Genomic DNA, 15,540 nt, shown 5'->3' with positions numbered 1-15,540 from the left:
GGTTAATTTAGGTGTTTCATATATTGTGTTAGCTAGCTATAATTAATAGAGAGAAGTGTCCTCTCTTATGTCCGTGCTTGGTCGACGCTACGTACTATACATACGTATAGAGAGGACTAGACACGCTAGCTAGCTAGTAAGCAAACGAAGGAAACAGAAGATCGTCATGAACATATATGCATACAGAGACAAGTGATATCGACCACCTCTCCTTCTCCGAGAGATTGGTTGAACAACAAGTTCTCGTATATCTATCCGACACTACCGGCTACATATATCCAATAATTATCTCTTACAAATATAATCATACGGACTCAGGGTCCACATAGTATTCTCCGTCTTCAGGGATCACATGGTCAAGAAAGAATGCCGCCAATTCCTCTTGAATTGCTCGCATGCGAGCTGGTGCTAGGAGTTCATCCCGCTTCCGAAACATCTAATTTAAAGAAGGGGGTCAATACATATATATATGAATGAATGAAACTCAACACAAATGATGGTAATAAAATAAAATTGTGAATGTTGTTATTTACGTACTTCATATTGTTCGTCAGTGTAGCCCCGCTCACAGGTCGCGTGGCGGATGGACTCGCAAACGTAGTATCCACAGAAATCATTCCCTTGTTCCTGCCACAACCACTTTACAAGAAATAGAGGTCAATCAAACTGATAAGTAAGAATGCCAAATGGTATTGATGAAACTAGCGCTTGAATGACTAGTAGATGCGCGGAACATGCTACTATAGTACTTACTTTCGGGTGTCTAAATTGCAGCTCCTTCGGCAGTCCCGGAGCTTTTCTGGTGAATTTTCTCCAAACCCTGCCGGACAAAGAAAACAATTATTGATATATCAAGAAATGAACAAAGTTGCTGATATGGTGGATAATGATCGATTTAACTTACTTCTCGAGTATTTGAGTCATGTCTGCATAGTCCTGGGGATCTTTTCGTCTTGAGTCTAAGACGATTACTAGTCCCTGCTCAAGGTTAATCTCTAGGAGAATATAGTGGAAACTGCACATGCATGCATAACTCATCAATTACATTACTATAACCTTGACTAATATATAAGGGAAACCGAATACGCACAAGACAGTAACACTCACTTGAAGTTGTAAGGAAAGAGTATTATATCTTTGTTTTCATTTATTACCAACGATCGTAGCAAGTTGGCCTCGATAGCTGCGACATCAAATTTAACCTGAGTTGCATCTATGAGATATGTCTTAATGAACCGAATATCACCGATTTGTCTTCTCTTCAATTCGGCGATCTTCAATCTGCATAATATAGTGAGGATGATTATAAATACATGCAATGAAAGAGCTGAGCTATATAGAGAGACTTAATGACAGAAGTAGTACTACTTACAGATAGTAGCAGGCGACCGTTGTTTTATCGAGGGCCAATTGATTGAAAAACTGATAGAACTCCTCAAATGGAACAGGCAACAGTTCAATTCCAATGAGGTCATGCTCCTTTTTAACTTTCACATACAAAGTACTCCTCACCCGAGAGTCTCTGCAGATTTTCAAGTACCAATCATGCAATCTTCGCATCATCATTGATAGAGATCTTTCATCTTTGATGAGAGGCTTCCCATACTCGTATCTTTGTATCTGCACCTCCATGGGTTCATAATGTACATCGTCGGGCAGGTAATCTGCAAGATTGCTATAACCGGGCACCATCCTCGGATCATTAGCGACGTTGTGGCTAGGCACCTTGAGCGGGGGGGCACGATTGCTTCGCTTGTTCGCCGAGCTGGGCAATTTTGTTTCCCAGCTCGTCGTTCTTTCAGCCTTTGATCACTGACAGTACTTCCCGACCGCTCCGCTTCGGCAAATTCCTTTCCAATAATGCGCTCATAGTTTCCTTTCGGCGGAGACTTGGGTGGTTTTGTGAGGGCAGCCAGAGTGTGCTTCGCTTTCACCGGATCTACCTTCTTCTCCGGAAGTGGATGTCTCTTTGCTTTCAACCCTTGAAACCAGCCATCCACTTCGGTTCGTGCGATCTCGGCGTTCTCCTCCGGGGTCCTCTCGTATGGTAACTTCTCTGGAGTCTTTAGAGAAGGACTGAATCTGTATGTCCTCCTGCCTCTGGATGTACTGCTAGATGCCGGCCGAGCAGACGAAGCGGTTGTCTTCTTTACTTGCTTACGAGGCGGAGGAGAAGGACTACGACGCGCCGGAGCAGCCGGAGCGGCGGCAGGTCTCTTCCGCCCTTGCTGATGAGGCGGAGAAGGAGGAGGCTGGCTGCTCGGGCGCGTCAGCGCAGGTGGAGAAGGAGGCGGAGTGCCGCCACGCGCTGGAGAAGGAGCCAGTCGAGTGCCCTGATCATCACTCGCCGGAGGAGGACGTAGTGGAGGAGGCGGAGTGCCCTGACTCGCCGGAAGAGGAGGCGGTGGAGGAGGCGGAGTGCCCTGACTTACCGGAGGAGGAGGAGGAGGCGGAGGTGTCGGTGTACTAGAATAAGGGTACCCTAGTACCCCGAACTTGTGCACGGGCAGTTGCAGCACCCCACGGCAAGGCTTGCCAGGCGAACGCCAAGATCCTCCGTGGTTCCCTTGGAGCCATTCAAGAACAAAGTATTTAAGCTCAGGAGACAAGGCCCCGGCAAGAGGAGCTTGCCGGGAAGGCCAGCCAAGGCACTCCAAGGAACTTGCCGCGATGCGCCACGCGCTCCGGCAAGGCAACAAGGCCCCGGCAAGAGGAGCTTGCCGGGAAGACCAACCAAGGTACCTCGAGGCCCGGTGAGCGACAAGCTTCCGGACCCGACAAGATAATAGCAGCGGCAAGGCGCTTGCCGCGGCAGGCGGCCACTTTGTGCCCACGCTCCAGCGCATCCACCAACGTGTCGCTCTGGGGGCCTCTCCAGGCGCGCGTGGCGGGAGGCTGTGCAGCTAGCGGTGCGCAGTGGCATGCGAAGCTGACAAGATCGCCATCGTGGCGAACGGTGGCGCCCCTAACGGTCCTTTGCTGCACTATTTGGGCGACTCATACGGGCATTTAATGCCCTTGTCCCCTGGCGTCAGGGTTAGGTAGGGTGCACTGTACAAGTAACTGTACCAACCACCTCGCTTTTTTACATTTGTACCCTTCTCTGCGTTGCCACCTGTCGGTTACCCCTTTAGCGTATAAAAGGAGGCCCATGCACAAAGTAGAGGGGGTTCGATTCATTCGTAAGCCAGAAAACACTTAGCTCTCGCGAGCAAGAACATAATACAACCAGACAAGCAGCAGTAGGAGTGTTATCTCTCTGGAGAGCTTCGAAGCTGGGTAAATTGCTCGTGTGCTTCGCCTAGATCTGCTCTTCGTGCGATCTCCGCCCCCCGCCGAACCGAAAGGGGCTAGAATAGGGGTACCCTAGTACCCCGAACTTGTGCACGGGCAGTTGCAGCACCCCGCGGCAAGGCTTGCCGGGCGAACGCCAAGATCCTCCGTGGTTCCCTTGGAGCCATTCAAGAACAAAGTATTTAAGCTCAGGAGACAAGGCCCCGGCAAGAGGAGCTTGCCGGGAAGGCCAGCCAAGGCACTCCAAGGAACTTGCCGCGACGCGCCACACGCTCCGGCAAGGCAACAAGGCCCCGGCAAGAGGAGCTTGCCGGGAAGACCAACCAAGGTACCTCGAGGCCCGGTGAGCGACAAGCTTCCGGACCCGACAAGATAATAGCAGCGGCAAGGCGCTTGCCGCGGCAGGCGGCCACTCTGTGCCCACGCTCCAGCGCATCCACCAACGTGTCGCTCTGGGGGCCTCTCCAGGCGTGCGTGGCGGGAGGCTGTGCAGCCAGCGGTGCGCAGTGGCATGCGAAGTAACAAGATCGCCATCGTGGCGAACGGTGGCGCCCCTAACGGTCCTTTTCTGCACTGTTTGGGCGACTCAGACGGGCATTTAATGCCCTTGTCCCCTGCCGTCAGGGTTAGGTAGGGTGCACTGTACAAGTAACTGTACCAACCACCTCGCTTTTTACATTTGTACCCTTCTCTGCGTTGCCACCTGTCGGTGACCCCTTTAGCGTATAAAAGGAGGCCCATGCGCAACGTAGAGGGGGTTCGATTCATTCGTAAGCCAGAAAACACTTAGCTCTCGCGAGCAAGAACATAATACAACCAGACAAGTAGCAGTAGGAGTGTTATCTCTCCGGAGAGCTCCGAAGCTGGGTAAACTGCTCGTGTGCTTCGCCTCTATCTGCTCTTCATGCGATCTCCGCCCCCCGCCGAACCGAAAGGGGCCCGGTCCGCCGGCCCCATAGGTGTTCGTGGATCAGCTTCCCCGACATCTTTGGCGCGCCAGGTAGGGGGCGTCGAGATTGTGTGAACCTGATCCGGCGTTCACGCGAGCTAGATCTTCATTCGCTTCATCAACATGCCACCGAAGAAGAAGACTTCGGCAGCAGCCGCTCCGTCCACGTCACTTCCACCACCGTTGGAGCAAACCGGTGGTGGAATGGACGCTGGCGGAAGAATGGACGTCGATGAGGAAGCTTATGATGCTGCCAGGTCCAAGGACAAGGCTGCACAAACCTCGGCGACTGTACATGTTCCGCGCCACTCTCAGGAGGCGCAAGACCAACAGCATCATGGCACTCGCAGTGCCATACGCGTGATAGGCCAAGACCAAGCTGATGGATCTCGGGGCGCTCAAGACCAGCATGCACGCCAGCATGCTGGCACGAGCAGGGCACGGTCGCCTGGACGGGATACTGCTCCTTCTAACATAGTTAGAAGTCCGAGCACGTCCCGCTCCTCGCGCCGTCCGCCACTGCCATCCACCACTCCAACAGAAGCTTTGGCGCGAGCTCAACTACTCCTAGATTACCCTCCGACGTCGGACAAGATCGACGAATGGAGGGCCACCATTCAGAGTCTCATCGGCTACGCCAATGGAGACACTCCACGGCGGCCGAGCGCGTCGCCGCCGCGGCAGGGTTGCCGGGCGCGAGCCGGTGGCAACGAAATGGGTGGAGGTGCAACTACCATGCAATCACCACCCCAAAGGCCAAGATCGCCGACTCGCTGGATCCACCTCGATAGCGACTCCACCGCATCGTCGGATCCACGAGCTCGTCGTGATCAGCGCCAAACTCTTCATGATCGACAACAAGAAGATGCTCGAACTCGCATCGAGCGCCGAAGAGAAGCGCGACGTCAATCCGACAAGCGCGCTGGGCCCCCTGTTGACATGCATGCGCCAGGGGAACCAGGCGATCTGCCGTACGCGGTAGGTTGCCCTGCGTTCACTCGTGAGCTGCGGCAAGTCCAGTGGCCCAGCACGAAGAACTTCAAGCCAGACATACCAGAGAAGTACGACGGCAAGACGTATCCATCGGAATTCCTCAGCATCTACACCATTGCGGTGCAGGCTGCCGGGGGACGGGATGACAAGATCCTTGCCAACTACTTCCCGCTGGTGCTCAAGCCCAACGTCAGATCCTGGCTTATGCACTTGCCGGACAACTCCATATCCTCTTGGGCTGATCTGTGCCATCAGTTTGTTGGCGCCTTCACAGGCGGACACAAGCCTCATGGCCAGGAGAGTGATCTTCATCTGCTCGCCCAGAAGGAAGGAGAGCCCCTGTGCAAGTACATTCAGAGATTCAGCAGTGTGCAGCACAACATCCCAGACGTCCACCCTGCCGCGGTGATCAGCGCGTTCCATCAGAACATGCGAAACCGCAGGATGCGGGAGGAAATGGCGATGTGCAAGATCAGAAACGTCAGTGAGTTATATGCACTGGCCGACAAGTGTGCACGTGCTGAGGAAGGGAGGAGACTCCCCGGAGAGAATGTAGGAGCGGGAGGATCTGACAGTGAAGATGCTGCCCCGGCAAGGAAAAACCGGCGGCGGAACAACAGGAGGAAAGGCAAAGAGGTGCTAGTTGTAGAGCAGTCTGGCAACGGTGGTGGCGCCAAGAAAGCCAAAGCTGGTTACTACGGCAAGGAGGTTGCCGCGGAGGTGGCGGTCACCGACAAGCAGGACGGCACCAACAAGCAGTATTGTAAGATCCACCGCACCAAGGGCCATGATCTCCAGAACTGTAAGAAAGTCGAGCAGCTTGTTGAGCAATAGAAAGCTGAATATGAGTGGCGCGACATGGAGAAGGCCCAGGAAGGCACTGGGGGATCCGGCAAGAAATGTCCCGGCCAAGGAGGACGCCGCGGCAAGGCCAAGCAGCGGCAAGGAGACAGACCTCCTCGCAGCCGCGACAAGGATGAAGATGACGACGACGATGAAGACATGGATGATGAGGAGACTGATGAGCAGGAGTTCCAGAAAGCCACAGAGGTCCTGTGTGTTGACGGTGGTGCTTCTCTGCATACCTCGCACCGTCAGCTCAAGCAGTGGGTGCGGGAAGTTAATGCAGCAGAACCACCCGTCGAGTCACGCAAGCCTCTGAAATGGTCCAGCACGCCTATCATCTTTGATATTGAGGACCACCCTGATCGCATAACTGCGGTCGGGTGCTTGCCGATGTTGGTTTCACCAACAATCCGCAACCTCAAGGTCACTAAGATGCTAGTTGACGGCGGGGCCGGCTTGAACCTGATCTCCTACGCGGTGCTCCAGAAACTCCAGATCCCTGACAGCCAGCTCGAAGAGACCGGTACATTTCAAGGAATCAACCCGGGAAGGAGCAAGCCGAAGGGAAAGATCACGCTGCCGGTAACATTTGGCAGCGAGCTGAACTTCAGGACTGAGAGGGTCACATTTGATGTTGCTGACTTTCCATTACCTTACAATGGAATCCTTGGCCGTCCGGCACTCGCCAAGTTCATGGCAGCCTCTCACTATGCGTATAACGTACTGAAAATGCCAGGCCCGATAAGTGTCATCTCTGTCCCTGGCGACAAGAAGGATGCTCTTATTTGTGCCGACAAGATCTACCGGGAAGCAGCAGCCGAAGCAGAACACAAGACACTTGCCGCTGAAGCTCCCCGGGGGAAGAGGAAGACCAAGTCCGACAAGAGCTCTGATGCCCACTCCGGCAAGCGCACCTCTTCGGAGTGCTGCGCTACCATCGAGGACGCACCATCGAGCTCCACCGGCAAGTGTAAGAAGGCAATGACAGCTCCACCTGAGAGCAAGAAGGTGTCCGCCAAGGAGGACGGCACTGGTGGTACCTTCACCATCAGCGCCACTCTTGACCCCAAATAGGAAAGCACGCTCATTGCTTTCCCGCGGGCGAATGTCGACGTGTTTGCGTGGCAACCGTCGGATATCCCCGGTGTTCCCAGGAAAGTAATTGAGCACCACCTTGCCGTCTGTCCTCACGCGCGGCCCGTCAAGCAGAAAGTCAGGAAACAGGCAGTGGAGCGCCAAGAATTCATCGCAGAAGAAATCAAGAAGTTGGAAGTAGCAGGCCTTGTCAGAGGAGTGCTCCATCCCACATGGTTGGCCAATCCTGTTGTCGTGCGCAAGGCTAATGGGAAATGGAGGCTTTGTATTGACTTCACTGATGTTAATAAAGCTTGTCCCAAAGACCCATTTCCCTTGCCGCGCATTGACCAAATTGTTGACTCCACAGCCGGATGTGATTTGCTTTCATTTCTTGATGCATACTCAGGATACCATCAGATCTTCATGGCAGAAGAAGATGAAGAGAAAACCGCATTTATCACCCCGTGTGGCACGTACTGCTTTGTATGGATGCCTTTCGGTTTGAAGAATGCTGGTTCAACATTTGCAAGGGTATTCCACCATGCTTTTGAGCCGCAGATGCACAGAAATGTGGAAGCCTACATGGATGACATAGTGGTCAAAAGCAAGAACAGGGCGACCCTGATTCAAGATTTAGACGAGACATTTGCAAATCTGCGCAAGATCAACCTCAAGCTTAACCCCGAGAAGTGCGTGTTTGGAGTCCCTTCCGGCAAGCTTCTCGGGTTCTTCGTGTCTCAGCGGGGAATTGAAGCCAATCTCGACAAGATCAAGGCCATTGAGCAGATCGAAGCACCAAAGCGCGTCAAGGATGTACGCAGGCTTGCCGGTTGCGTGGCTGCTCTCAGCAGGTTTATCTCTAGATCTGCTGAGCGCGCCCTGCCATTTTTCAAAATTTTGAAAAAGGCAGGTCCAATAAAATGGACTCCGGAGGCGGAGGCTGCACTGCAGGACTTGAAGAGATACCTGTCCTCCACTCCAACACTTGTCGCACCTAAGCTGCAAGAGAAGTTGCTGCTGTATATAGCGGCAACCAATCAAGTGGTTAGTGCTGCGTTAGTGGCGGAGAGGGAAGCAGATGATGAGCCAGCAACCACGTCAGATGCATCCAGCGACAAGTAGGGGGCTTCACCGACAAGCTCTGGTCCCGACAGAGATGGATCTGCGCAGGAGCATGATAAGATGCAGAAGAGAATGGTGCAGCGTCTAGTTTACTTTGTCAGTTCCCTTCTACAGGGGGCTAGATCAAGGTACTCTGGTGTGCAGAAGTTGCTTTTCGGCCTCCTCATGGCCTCGAGAAAGCTGCGCCATTACTTCCAAGCACATGAGATCACAGTCGTCACTCGCTTTCCGCTGAAGAGGATACTGCAAAATCCAGAAGCGACAGGCAGGATTGTCGAGTGGGCGCTGGAACTGTCAAGCTTTGGCCTCAAGTTTGAGAGCGCTTCAACTATCCAAAGCAGAGCATTGGCGGAGTTCATAGCAGAATGGACGCCAACACCAGATGAAGAAATTCTAGAGACGAGCATCCCCGTCAAAGAGGCAAGCAAAGAGTGGCTGATGTACTTTGATGGTGCCTTCTTGCTGCAAGGCGCCGGTGCGGGCGTTCTGCTTGTCGCGCCCACCGGAGAGCGCCTCAAGTACATAGTCCAGATGCACTTTCCCAAGGAGCAAGCAACCAACAATACTGCAGAGTATGAAGGATTGCTTGCCGGTCTCAGAATCGCAGCAGACCTTGGGATCAAGAAGCTCATTGTCAGGGGCGACTCACAGCTTGTCGTCCTCCAAGTGAACAAGAACTACCAGAGTCCATTGATGGAAGCATATGTTGATGAAGTGAGGAAGCTAGAAGAGCATTTTGACGGCCTACAGATGGAGCATATCCCAAGAGCTCAGAATGACATTGCTGATGGCCTGTCAAAGCGCGCCGCACTAAAGTTACCTGTGGAACCAGGGATCTTTGTGCTCAAGTTGACTCGACCATCCGTAACACCATCAACTGGACAAAGCAAGAAGAGGAAGTTGGTTTCTGGTGACTACTTTCCGGCAGAGCTCCCCGAAGCCGCCGCCAAGAAAGTCCCCAAGATCAACACCCAGGATGCTGAGGGGCAGTCTGCTCCGGCAAGCCTTATGGCTTGTTCCGTTGAAGCAAACGCTCCCGACAAGTTTTGCTCTGGCAAGAACATCAAGCTCCGGCAGGGCCGCAAGTCCTTGCCGTAGAAGCGGATGTTCCCGCAGCAGCAGATGTGCCTTTAGTCCTTGTTGTCGAGCCACAAGCTCCAGCATGGGCACAACAGATTGTCCATTTCCTTCAGACAGGAGAACTTCCCGAAGAGCAAGAAGAAGCAGAAAAAGTAGCCCGGCAGTCAAGTATGTACCAGTTTGTCGATAGCATACTGTACAAAAGAAGACTCAACGGTGTGAAATTGAAGTGTATTTGCCGGGAAGATGGACAAAAGCTGTTGGCAGAGATACATGGAGGCATATGTGGCCACCACATTGGCGCAAGAGCACTTGCCGGCAAAGCTTTCCGGCAAGGTTTCTTTTGGCCGACAGCCCTCCAGGATGCAACTGCACAAGTAACCAAGTGTGAAGCGTGCCAGTTCCACTCCAAACAGATACACCAGCCAGCTCAAGCTCTCCAGACGATCCCTTTATCCTGGCCATTTTTGGTCTGGGGGCTCGATATCCTCGGCCCTTTCCCCCGAGCTGTCAGGGGCTTTGAGTACTTGTACGTCGCAATCGACAAGTTCACAAAGTGGCCGGAAGTGCAGCCAGTGAGGAAGGTGACAGCACAGTCAGCAGTCAAGTTCTTCAGGTCAATTGTTTGCCGTTTCGGGATCCCTAACAGGATCATCACCGACAACGACACACAATTCACGAGCCGCACCTTCATGCAGTACGTCCAAGACCTTGGCGTCAAGGTCTGCTTCGCTTCTGTTGCTCATCCGAGAAGCAACGGTCAAGCAGAGAGGGCAAATGCTGAAGTGCTGCGCGGGCTCAAGACCAGAACTTTCGACAGGCTACGCAAGTGCGGAAGAAAATGGATCGAGGAGCTGCCGGTGGTTCTTTGGTCGATCAGAACGACGCCAAATCGAGCCACTGGCCAGACGCCTTTCACTCTAGTCTATGGAGCGGAGGCAGTTCTCCCCACGGAACTCGTATACGGATCGCCTCGAGTGCTCGCTTATGATGAGCTTGAGCAAGAACAGCTGCGACAAGACGACGCGCTGCTCCTTGAGGAAGATCGTCTTCAGGCTGCTGTACGAGCTGCTCGATACCAGCAAGCTTTGCGCCGCTACCATAGCCGCAAAGTTAAGGCCAGAAGCTTCGAGGAAGGCGACCTTGTTCTTCGGCGCGTTCAGTCTGCCAAGAATTCCAACAAGTTGACGCCGAAGTGGGAAGGTCCTTATCGGGTGAAACGAGTCACAAGGCCCGGCGCTGTCCGCCTTGAGACCGAAGATGGCATTCCGGTGAGCAACTCCTGGAACATAGAACATCTTCGTAAGTTTTTCCCGTAGGGCGCGGTTGCCGGAACCCGTTCCGGCAACCACCTTTTGTACAAGTCTTGCCGCTGTTGCATGTAATCCTTTGTAGAAAGCCGGGCGCAGATCCCGTGCATAAATAGAACCCCATGTGCTCCGCACAACTTGTCCATTTCATGCATTAGTTTCTCTCTTGCATGCGTTATCTGACACTTTGTGCGGCACCTACATCCGGTAAGCAATAACGAGCCGAAGGGCTCCATATCATTATTTTCTCTTCTTTCTTCTTTTCAACAAAGGAAAAGAAGGTTCCATCGCACACAAGTTTGCCGGGGGGGAAGGAGAAGATTGTGGTATGGACCAGGCGTCGTTCAAGCAAAGTTTTGCCTTGCCGGGAAGCAAACGACAGAAAAGCTAAGTTGCCAAAGTTTGAGCAATCAATTTTTAAATTTTCGAGTTATCTTCCTCGAACGACCCTGCTTTGTATGGAAAACCTGTGCGCGGAGGAACCAACTCATGGCTAGTTGCGCCCTTACTTTGTTTCGAGTCCGCTCAACAACTTAAGTGTGCTGCATCTAGTCGCGACAAGGTTTCTTGTCGGAAGCGGCGCCGCCAGCAGGCTGCTGATGTTCCGCACTCAGCGCTCGCGGCTCGGGTGCCTGCACCGACAAGTTCCCTAGAAGCGTTGGGTAAAAACATACAAAGGAAGGAATCTAGTAGAGGAAATAACATAGCAATTGATAACAGAAATAAAGTTATATTACAAGATAACTTGTCGCAGCTCTAACAGACTATTTTCATAACATGATTAGCAGCGACAAGGGAAAAGAAGAAATGGGCGGCCTAGTCTACGCGGTCGCCCTCAACCCTCATGATCTCGCTCACCTTGTCCACAATGGGTGCGACAAGGGCCTTTAGTGCGTCCCGATCGGCATCTAGCGGCAAGGTCTTGAGGACGTTGGTGAAGCTGAGGCCTGGATTGCGGAAGGCCACCTTCATCAGCACCTTCTGGAGAACCCCGACGCAGATTTTGCGTGACTCGTCGGCCAGCTGCTTTGGGATCCTCTCCCGGAGCTGCTGGAGTGCCGTCGCCACGCCCTTGAAGAACAGGCTGAGCTTGGCGCTGGGTTGGAGATTCTCGTCGGAGGGATACCCAAAGTCCTCCATCCCCAGCTGCGCCAGCTCCTCGTCGATGACTGCGGCAATATTCACTAGACCCTCGGTCCAGTGCTCCACAGTATCTCTGAACGAGTTCTGGGTAACTACGATGCTCTCCAGCAGCGCCTTGTCAGCTTTGACCTTCTCCGACAAGGTCTTCTCCCGCTCCTTGGCGGCCTCCAGCGTCTGCATCAGCGTGGCCAGCTTGAACTCTAGGTACGCATTGGAATCCTTGGCGGTGCTGAGCTCCTTGCCCCTCTCAGCGAGAAGACCTTGCAGCTCACCGTGGGCGGCAGCATCCTTCTCACGCTCACGCTTGAGCGCGGCAAGCTCCTCGCCGCTCTTCCCGATGTTGGCCTCCAGCTGCGCCACCTTCTCCTCAAGCTCTTTCTTGGCGGCCTCTGCGGTTGCGGCAACGTCCTTTGCTTCCTTGAGCACCCCGCCAAGTTCTTTCTCACGCTCGGCGAGCTCCTCCTCGTAGCTGTCGAGGTTGGCCTTCCGCTGCACCAATTCGCCTTCTCGCGCGGACTGCTTCTCGGCGGCCAGCCTTTGTTCCTCCTCAGCTTCGGCCTTCTCGAGAAGGAAGGCCGTGCGCTCCTCGTCGAGTCGCTCCCGCTCCTATGCCAGGGACCGGAGAGCTTCTTGATTGTGCCCCGGAGCTCCTCCGCGCGCTTCTCCATATCAACTCCCGCCTTCACGACAAGCGCTTCCCGGGAAGCCAGCTTGGCTTGCCGGGCGCGGTAGAGTGACAGCAGCTTCCGCAGCAGCTCCTCCTCCTCAGGCTCGCCACTGCTGCTGCTGGGCGCGTCGACCAACGACAGTCCAGCGGAGGCGAGCACCTCCTCATCGAAAGTTTCCCCCTCGACCGGCGCCCTGGAGCTCGACGCCCAGGGTAGCTTGATGAAGATATTGTCGCCGGCCTTCACGTAGGCGCCGGGCTGGGGCTCCTTGGAGCCCGGCTCCGCAGCAGCGGCAGAGGGATCGGCGGTCGGCGCAGCGCCTGGTGCTCCTGCGGCCTCAGGGTCGTCAGTGCGATCACCCGACCCCTCGCCGGCAGCCTTGGCGGCCTCCTCGCTGGCGGTCTCATCAGCACCGGCCCCTTCTTCGTTGGCGGCGGCGTCGTCAATGCTGCCATGCGCGCCTTCCTCGCCGGTGCCCTCTGTCTCCATTGGCTCAGCAGCAGATGGGTCTGAAAAACGAAGAGGGGAGAAAAATCAATCAAAAATCCAAGAGAAGAAAATCAGAAGAAGAAGAACCCAAGGGAAAGTTTTTGGACAAGTGAATTACCTGTGCCAAGATCTACAGTTGCGGTCTCGGCCGCCGCAGGATCGACGGTGCTGCCCCTTGCCGGAGAGCGCTCCCTTACCGGGAACTCCTCCCTTGGCAGCATACTCGAAGCAGATGGCACTTCGGGACCAGCCTCCGGGCGCTCCTGATATGGCTGCTCTACTCCTACACAAATCAACAAGCAAGATATCAACAAAGGAAAAAGCACTCATGCGCGCCTGACAACGGAAAGCTAACTATGAACTTACGCTGGGGGCTGCGCTGGGGGCTGCTTTGAGGAGTGGTTGCCGGGTCCGTCAAGGTGGTCTCAGACCCACCCCCTACTGACACGGTGGGGTCATCTTCGATGACAATCACCGCGGCCTTGGCCCTCTTCGCCGCTCTCTGGGCCAGCGTCCTGAAAAGAAAGGAGTCCAGATTGAAGCAAGTCAGATACAAGATAAAAATAGCAAGATTGAAGAACTACAAGAGCACCAAAGAAACTTACTCTTCTTCCTCCTCGTCGGAGCTAAGCACGGAAAGATCGAAGTCCGGCCCCCCTCCGGTGCGGCGAGGCGGAGGAGTAGGATCCCTTGCCCGCTTGGCGGGGGCGGTGGCGGTGGCCCGGGAAGATCCCGCTCCAGTTGCCGCTGCTGCGTGAGGCGTTCCAGCGGCAACATTGCTTGCCGCGGTAGAGCGTGTCGCACGGCTCGGCAGCTGTTGACCCGGCTGCCGCCCCGCTACGTCTGCGGCCCTGCGAAGACGCCTTCTTGGCGGGGCCGGGGGCTCCGCCTGCGGCAAGCTTTCTGAAGGCTCGGGCTCTTCCTCGCCGGCCTCGCTCGGCTCAGCTTCAGAACCGGCAGGCTCTTCCTCGCCAATGAACTCCGCACGCTCGGCGAGGTTTGCCGCCTCTGGAGCCTCCGCCTCCTCCACAGTGAACCCAAACGCGCCCGCGGCAGCTGTGGCCGCAACCTCTTCCGCCCTAGTGGCGATGCGCTGCAGCTCCTCGTCGGTGGTGTCATGAGTGAGGCTCTTCTGCTCGTCAGCGTGGACCGGCACTTCTTCCAAGTTATCGAAGAACGCTTGCACGACGTCATCCGCAGGCTCTTGCCAAGTTGGAACGATTCCGTGTGAATCGCACAACGGCATCATGGCGCGGATCCGGTCAAACGAAGAATTGTTACACAATGGAACGACGCCCCTCGGCAGCGTGAATGGGTGCTGGGGATCGCGTTTGAACAACTCCAGGAGCATTGCATCCAGCTCCAAGACGGTGAAGTTGTAGTTGAGGCCCGGCCGCAGCCTCATGATGCCCGCCGAATTCTTGAATTCCCAGGCGGGCCTCCCCCTCTCCTGCAGGGGGGCGATGCGGCGGCGTAGGAAATCTGCGCCTACAGCGCCTACAGTGAGCCCGGCAAGCCTGAGGTGAAGGATCCTAGTAATGGCGATCTTCAGCCTCTCGTCTTCCGGGGCCACGTTGCTCCAGTCATTTCCGCGCACTATTGGAGCTTGGCGCACGGCGGTGAAGGGCTACGGATTCTCCTCGACGATCCAGCACCACTCCGCTCTCCACTCCTCCCACTTGCTACGGAGCTCACCCTCCAAGTACGCCTCCTTCTTGCCGACTCTTGAGATCCAGGCGATCCCTCCGGCAAGCGGCTCTCCTCTCTCTACCCGAGGTATGAAGAAGTGGCGGAAAAGGGCAACATTGGGGTGGACTCCGACAAAGTTTTCGCACAAATGTGCGAAAACTGCCATGGTCAGAGCGGCGTTGGGGGTGAAGTCAAGGAGGCGGAAGCCGTAGGTGTTCATGATATCGCAGAAGAACTCCGAGAAGGGCGGGCAGAGCCCGCAATAGAAGAACAACGCGAAGAATGGGTACCCGTTTGGAGCCAGTTCCGAAGCAGCGGCCGGGAGTACCCTCGTGCGCGGATGCGCCCGCGTCTCCGTTTCCCAAAAGAGGTAGAAGTACTCCCTCAGCTCCTTCACGCCGAGCTGGGGGGAGAAGATCGCTCGCTCCTTCCGCAGCGCCGCGAGCCACTGCGCCTCGGCCGACTTCACGCCCTTTCCCTTGTCGGCTTTCGGAGCCATGGCGGAGGTGGTGGGGGAGGTCAACGGCGTTGGTGATGCTGGTGGCAATGGGGGGGCGGAGCGCTGCTCTCTCGGCTTCGAGAAGAAGGGGGGGAGCGGCGGAGGTTCGTGAAGATGGAGTAGTAGCAACCAGTGAGGGAGAACAAACTGCCCCTGTTTCCTCTGCTTATAAAGAGGGACGTGGTGGACGTTTCGCCCTTCCGAATAAAGAACTACCCACGATCTCTCCCACGATGCCGCATTCAACACACGCCGTTAGGGGAGAGCGCGGTGGATACGGAGCGAGATTCGGCGTGGCCCAGTCCGCGTGTGCCCGTGCCCTGTCTTGGGCCTGGCCCAACAGCGCTCGGCACCGTGTCTGGCCCAGGCCCGGGGGCTCCT

This window comes from Triticum aestivum, chromosome 3A, assembly GCF_018294505.1.
Source record: "Triticum aestivum cultivar Chinese Spring chromosome 3A, IWGSC CS RefSeq v2.1, whole genome shotgun sequence".
Taxonomy (NCBI): domain Eukaryota; kingdom Viridiplantae; phylum Streptophyta; class Magnoliopsida; order Poales; family Poaceae; genus Triticum; species Triticum aestivum.
This window is presented reverse-complemented; position numbering follows the sequence as displayed.